Source organism: Leopardus geoffroyi, chromosome D2, assembly GCF_018350155.1.
Source record: "Leopardus geoffroyi isolate Oge1 chromosome D2, O.geoffroyi_Oge1_pat1.0, whole genome shotgun sequence".
NCBI lineage: Eukaryota > Metazoa > Chordata > Mammalia > Carnivora > Felidae > Leopardus > Leopardus geoffroyi.
Window position 1 is genome coordinate 20,260,133 of NC_059334.1, and position 7,824 is coordinate 20,267,956.

At 38.2% G+C, this 7,824-nt stretch overlaps 1 pseudogene; it reads right to left on the bottom strand.

Moving 5' to 3' along the window:
- Positions 1 to 892: 892 nt before the first annotated feature.
- LOC123577289 lies at positions 893 to 2,128 on the bottom strand (annotated as a pseudogene).
- Positions 2,129 to 7,824: the final 5,696 nt, after the last annotated feature.

The following is a 7,824-nucleotide window of genomic DNA, read 5'->3' on the forward strand; positions in this document are numbered from 1 at the left end:
CTAAAAGTCCTTACTACACATATTTAAATAAACAGTACAACATAAGGAATAAGTGCTAAGACAGTAAGATAATGATGGGTTTGGCTTTATATTTCTGGAACATTAAGCAGCTATAACTCCTGCTTATGATATTCCATGATTTAATAATTGTTTTATCTTTTTAATAATTTTCACACTGAAAACAAAAAAAAAAACCTTATTAAGCTCCTTGCATACTGTGACAAAATTTTTAATATCTCTTCTGTATCAAGAACACAATCTCTGGTAAATGAATGAGCATTTGACAAATCAATTAATGGCTTAATTGAACACAGAGTAGAATATTTTCTTTATAGTAAAAGACTCTTTCCATTTGATTTTAAGTGACATAATTTCTTCTCACAGATTACTTCCAGTTATTTTTTAAGAAGCAGGATGACCCAGAGGTACCTGGGTAGCTCAGTTGGTTCAGTGTCAGACTCACAACTCATGAGTTTGAGGCCCACAACTCATGAGTTTGAGGCTCTCTGTTGTCCACGTGGAGCCTGCTTTGGATTCTCTGTCCCCCTTTCTCTCTGCCCCTCCTTTGCTCATTCTCTCTCTATCTCTCTCTCTCCCTCTCAAAAATAAACATTAAAAAAAATTTAAGTTTTTTTAATGCCTCATCCAACTTTATGTGAGAAAAAGAAACTCTTCTTTCTTTAATGGCCTGACTAATGGGAGAACAGATGGAAATAAAAAAGAAGGAAAGTACCACTGGCCAATATTCTGAAAGTGACTGGTTGAGTACCTATGACCCAGAAAGGATCACAAAAGAGATTGATATGATTCTTTGCCATCATAACTAAAATAAATGACAGCATTTATATTCATGCTGGGTCTCCTTTCAAGTTCATGATTCACCTACAAGACCTCAATTCTCATGCCACCTCCTATGAAAGCAGAGAATGAGGGCAACAAGGAGGTTATGGTCTTTGCTATGAGAGCTGTTTGTCAGAGTCCACTCAGTCAGTTCCTGGAAGATGAGTTCAGTGCTTAGAGGCAGGGTCACTGGCTGGCTTAGCAACTTATCCACTATGCTGATTTTAGCATCTTGTTTCTCACTGTCCTCATAGGGAGTTCAGGACAGGTCATGCTGTAGCTTATAGGTACCAAGAAAGTCATGTGGACAATTTGTCCCCTATCCCTTTAGATAATAATAATGAATAGAAAATAGATATAAATAGGGGCGACTCGGTGGCTCAGTTAAGCCTCCAACTTTGGCTCAGGTCATGATCTCGCAGTTCATAAGTTTGAGCCCTGCTTCAGGCTCTGTGCTGACAGCTCAGAGCCTGAAGCCTGCTTCATATTCTGTGTCTCCCTCTCTCTCTCTGCCCCTCCCCCACTCATGCTCCCTCTCTCTCTCTCTCTCAAAAAATATATAGAAACATTTTTTTAAATAGATATAAATATAAATTTATATTTATATAAAGAAGAATATATAAGTATATTTATATATGTTTATGTTTATATAAAATATATATAAATAGAAAAATACTGCTGACTTCTCTCTAATTTATAAAGGTAGTAAATGTTGCCAGATTTTTTTCCCCTCTATATCACGAGCTACATGGTGCAAGTCAGCATGTGCTCAAGCATCTTCCAATACCTTCCTGGTTTATTCATTTTTTTCAATTTCTTTTAATGTTTATTCATTTTCTGAGAGAGAAAGAGACAGATTGTGAGCAGAGGAGGGGTAGAGATAGATGGATACACAGAATCTGAAGCAGGCTCCAGGTTCTGAGCTGTCAGCCCAGGGCCCAAGATGGGGTCTAACTCACCAACCATGAGATCATGACCTGAGTGGTAGTCAGCTGCTAAACCGACTGTGCCACCCGGGCGCCCCTGTTTATTCTTGTCAATATTGGATTTGCTCAGCTATGACCATCAGCTTGTCGGTGTCATTTGCTTGGATGAATTCATCAGCCTTCTGCACATGGTCTGCTAGTGCTAGGAAGTAAAAGGGGTCTCTGGCCCGTGGGTGTAGTGGGGGCTCACCAGGACCAGGCCACTGGGGTTGGTGTGAGCTCCACCAGTGCCCCTGTCACCGGCTGAACTCTTTGTTTTGGGGGACTCCCTCCATCTGCCCCAGCATTGCAGCATCCTCCATTATAACACATGATCCTCCTGATCACTCCAGCAGCACGAGGCAGAAGACCATCAGGCCTAATTTCTTTATTCAGAAATATTATAGTCTCCAACCTTCAAGGCAAAATCTTAAGATTCTGTTAAACACTGAAAAACTCAAAAGATCTATTGAAATCTATGATTCATGATAGAAGAAACCAGGAAAATAACAAATGGGGAGAAAAGATAAGCCAGGAGAGGGAGAATTTTGACACAAGACAAAAAGCTGTTACTCTTCAGGGACCAGTATTAGGATCCAAAATCATTGAAATCACCTCAGAATTCATCATTTCAACACACCAACTGAACAGGTTAAATACCACTTTTGGTTATAACTTCCTCTCCATTCTCCCCCACCCCATTCAAAGAAATGTATATACATGACTAAAATTTACATTTGTTCAGAAACATACATAAAAGGGAGAAGAATATAGGAAGGGGCAACACTATTTCTTTTTTTCTTTTTACATTTATTTATGTTTGAGAGATACAGAGAGAGAGCGTGAACAGGGGAGGGGTAGGGAGAGAGGGAGACACAGAATCAGAAGCAGGCTCCAGGTTCTGAGCTGTCAGCACAGAGTCCAACACAGGGATCGAACCCACGAACCGTGAGATCATGACCTGAGCCAAAGTCAGACGCTTAACCGACTGAGCCACCCAGGTACCCCAACACTATTTTTTACTGGGGTGCCACTGACTATCAGAGTCAATGACCAATACCAGGTAAGGGATTTATTATACCCTATGGTTGGATCTAATTGTAGCCATTAGAAATTAGCTTCTTTCAGATGACAGGTATACTTTCCTATGTCCCAAGTTTTGAAACGTGTTTGTGTTCTTGTGTTTGTCCCCTTGCCTACTCCAGAAGTCTTGGGAGAGGTTTGTCAGGAATGAGCAAGTAAACAAGATGTACAAAAATATAAAGTGATTAAGAGGGCCTATGAGGAAAAAAAAGGAGTTATGAGCACCAAGAGTGGACAAAAAAGGCGTAGTGAATTGAATTGTGTCCCACAAAAAGAATTGTTCACAGGATGCAGGCAAAAGATGGCAAGATATAAGGAGCTGAAATACAGATAGCAGTGCTCAGGAAATAAAAACTAAAATAAAAAAGAAGGTGTTTTCTGTGACCAAAGGGTTTTCTGTGAAATAAAGAAATAGGATGAAGGATACACAAAGACTTCTAAAAAATTAAGATTTCTAGTATGACTTAGCACTTTAATCTATGTGAATGTATAATTTGATTTAAAAGTAAACAATTAACTATTTAAAAACTAAAAAAGAGAAAGATATTTAAGTCCTAGCTCTTAGTACCTGTATATGTAACCTTATTTGGATAAAGAACCTTGCAAATGTAATCAAGGTTAAATGAAGTTATAGGGATTAGGATAAGCCTTAAATCCAATGACTGATGTCCTTATAAGGAGGGAAAGATTTAGAAACACAGATACAGAGATACAGATATACATAAGGGAGAAAAGGCCATGTGCAGACAGGGGCAGAGACTGGAATCACACAGCTATAGGCCAAAGAATGCCAATGATGGCCAGGAACTATGAGAAGCCAGAAAGAGGAAAGGAAGGATTCCATGAGCCTTAGAGGGAGTATGGCCCTGCCAAAATCCTTGTTTTCAGAATTCTAGCCTCCAGAACTGTGAGATGATAAATATCTCTTATTTTAGGTTCATAACTTGTTACAGTAGCCCCAGGAAACTAATACAAGTGAAAACTATATGTCTGGGTCAAATTTTTGTTACATCACCAGGAGCAGGCAGTAGACTCTCCAGAAAATGAAAAATATGTCATTGATCATTTAACCTGAAGGCAGTGAAAATCAGGTTAATAGAAATGAGACTTTGCAGTCCATAGCATGCTGTAGTGAATCACCTGATTAAACAACTCCCTGGGATCATATGGAATAAATTGACTTTGGGGGGCACCTGGGTGGCTCAGTCAGTTGAGCATCCAACTTCGGCCCAGGTCATGAGCTCACAGTGAGTTCGAGCACTGTTTCAGGCTCTGTGCTTACAGCTCAGCACTTGGAGTCTGCTTCAGATTCTGTGTCTCCCTCTCTCTCTGACCTTGCCTTGCTCATGCTCTCTTTCTCTCAAATAAATAATAAACATTTTTTAATTAAAAAAGAACTGACCTTTGAAGCACATTTAGGGGAACTGAGCTCCTCTCTGGCCATATAAAGAGCATGAGAAATTCAAAATGTGGGGTGGATATTTCTAATGAAAACAGAAAATTTAAATAGAAGTTCAAATCCTTAAATTATCTGGACTAGGATGAACTAAAGAGTATTATTGTTTAAGCTAACTGGGGACCAAATTCCTTCAGGTTATTGAGTTGACAGTCATGATTTCTTCTTATGTGGTAATTACAGCATTGGTAACAAAACAGTGTGATATCAAGAATTTGAGGATTAATGGCAAGATTTAGAAGACGCTCCCCCAAATGCTCCCCTCCACCCTCTGCCATGAACTTTTCAGACAAATGAATCAGCCTCTATGCCCATGCTTGATGAGGCTACTCCCACCTTCTTAGACACTAACTCTCTTATGTGAATGAATCCTTTTGCGAAAGAAATTCACTTTCAGTGCCTGTCCCCAATCCTTTCTTCTCACCACTGTTCACAGTATTTGGATATAAACTGGAGGAAGTTACAGTCTAAATTTTTAATTGTAGTATGTGGTGGAAATTGCAGAAAAGATACTATATATATCATGGTGGTTAAGAACATAGGCACTAGTGCCAGACTGCCTGGGTTCAAATCTCCTCTGTGCACTGTGTGACCTTAGTCAAGGTCCTTTAGTTTCCTTATCTGTAAAATTGCAATAACAGTTTTACACATTATGGTTTTTGTCATAGAATGAGTTAACATATATAACATGCTTAGAAGAGCTGACACATAAGTGCTATGTTAGTCTTAGTAATTATTGCATGCCATATTAAACTACCATTAAGATACAGTCCCTGAGAGCTCCAACCAAGAATCATCTCTTGGTGCAGTTAGACTTTTCTTGCACTGTTTCCAACCTGATGTTTTTCACACCTTTGGATCATTGTCACCCCCAGCACAGTCAATCCACACATGTATGTTGAGCCCACACATGTGGCTAAAGAAACAAAGACAACAAAGCCGTATGTGCTGCTACTAGATTCATCTTATGTGATCTGCAACATGGAAAGAAGTAGAGTTATATAGTGACACCCAAGTAGTAAGTCTTAGGTTAAAGCTTCCCTTTTATGTGTAACTACCATTTACTGAAGACCTTTGGTATGACAGACTATGTGCTTCCCACTTATAAGCTGTTATGCACTGAATGTTTCCCCCCCGCCTAAAATTCATATGTTGAAGCTCTGACTCCAATGTGGTGGTCTTTGGAGGTAATTAGAGTTGGCTTAGTGTCCTTATAAGAATAGACACCAGAAAGCTCTCTCTCCTTCCCTCCCTTCCTCTCTCCCCTTTCCCCTGCCCCTGCTTCTGCCTCCCTTTTCATTCCCCTCACCTCTCCACTTTTCTCTCTTCTGTGTGAGGACACAGCAAACACCAACTATGCTGGTACCCTGATCTCAAACTTCAGCTTCCAGAATTGGGAAAAATAAATTCCTATTGTTTAAGCCACTCCGTCTATGGCATTGTCTTATGACAGCCTGATCTAAGACACAGGGATTTATCCACTGTCCTTACAAGGGTGCAAGACACAGTCCCTGCCCTCAGGGAAACTTGAAGTTTAGTGGTTAGGTACTAATCTCAGTGTGAAGATACTCTAGTAGGGAAGTACACCAAAGATAGCTTGAAGAAGAAACATATAAGCTGCCCCCTAGACACACATAACTTTCTGCCAAATACAGAGTTATTTTTTTCCTTTCTTGATGACACTAAGCCATGTAATTTGAAAACAATGTCAAACACTGTTTCTTCCCACCCACTCAAACTAGGCCAACTTCTCAGGATCTATGCCTTTCTCCTTCTCTCTGCGCATGTGTGTGTGTTGGTGTGTACATGAGAAAATGCACATCTCCCTTCACTTCTGCTCCCACTTGCTTCAAAATTCTTGGAAGAAGTTGGACCAAGAATCACCAATGTCCCGGAGTTTTGAAATAGTCTTACCCTGGTTAAGTGATGGTGGTTTCAGAACCAAGGACAACACTTGTCGCCGCATCTCTTCTATCCTGTATTTTGTTTCTATCTACACCTGTAGTAGTGCTGTATTCGGATTTCCCCAGACACAGCTTAAGTTACACTACTCTAAGAAAATAATGTTACTAGTACAATAATAGTAGCAATACATAGCATTGATTTGAGAGCTTAATATATAGTAAACATGTATTATTTAATTTAATTCCCATAACAGCCCTGTAAGGTATTTTTATTATTCCGTTTAGAGTTGGGAAACAAATTCAGGAAAACAAGGTCAAGTGGCATGCCCAAGGTTACAAAGATAGTATGAATTGGAGCCAGAATTGGAATATAAATTAGGTATTTATTACTATTCAACTTGACATCTCTAATTACATAACTCTTTGCCAAAACTATTGTTTCCCTGAATAACTTTTTTTACAATACTGTAATATTTTGTTTATAATAAAATAACTGTTTTCTAGTAACACTATCATAATCATGAATATTTCACTATAATAACTCTGTTGATCATGATTTAATTAATCTTGGGATATGGAGCTCCCATGAAGCCAGGTAACATGTGGAGTCCCCATTAAGGAGTCATACTGAAATGTTGAGGCAAGAACTCCATAGTTAACTATTGCTTTCAGTCTCAACCTGTGAATGATGCAGTTACTGACACCTATAGAGAGGAATCAAGAAAGGAAATGGTTATGAAAAAGTAGTGTCTTTCAGGGACTTTACTAGGCATTTTTGCAATATGTTGAAATTTAATGTTCACTTTCAAAAATAGAGCTTATTACAGTTTTTTTCAATTATAAATACATACACAGAAGAAAAAATCAAAAGGAAAAATTAACTCATTTTCAAATACTTCAATATAACAATTTTCTATTTTTTGTGTATTTCTTCACAGTCTTTTCTTTATAAAGTAAATTTTATCAAGTCAGGGAGTAAGTGGGTTAGGATCCTGCCCCTCACATTCCTGCCTCAAACAAAGCTGTTAAGTATTTTTCAATTAAACATATTGGGGCCCCAATTAAGCCTCATTTGAAGAAAATATATAAAAATTTATCTAGTAAGAATTTTAGATAAGATTGTGGATATTTTCTAGTTGAGTTTCAATTATAAACCACAAATATTTGTAGCTAATGTAGTGACCCCATAGAGAAATCTCAAATCTGAAAGTTTCTAGAACTCTAATATCAACTTGCTATCTATGTAAACACCACTAGGTAGTACTAAGTGACTTTTCTTTTCTCTCCAAATAGTAAAATTGTGTGTGTGTGTTTGTGTGTGTTTCCTTCTGCAGACTTGTTAAAAAACAGTGAAAAAAGTGCAAATGGACTTGAAGAACAGTTTGGGGGTGATGGAAAATTCTAAAACTGGATTGTAGTGATGGCTCACAAATTTAAATTGCAAATTTACCAGGAAGTTTTGAATTCTACCTCAATAAAATGGTTAAAAGCTAAGATAAAATTTTCCATATATGGTATATCTTGATAGCATTCATATACTTTGTCTATATACTCATGAGAAAGCTCTCTGCTTAGC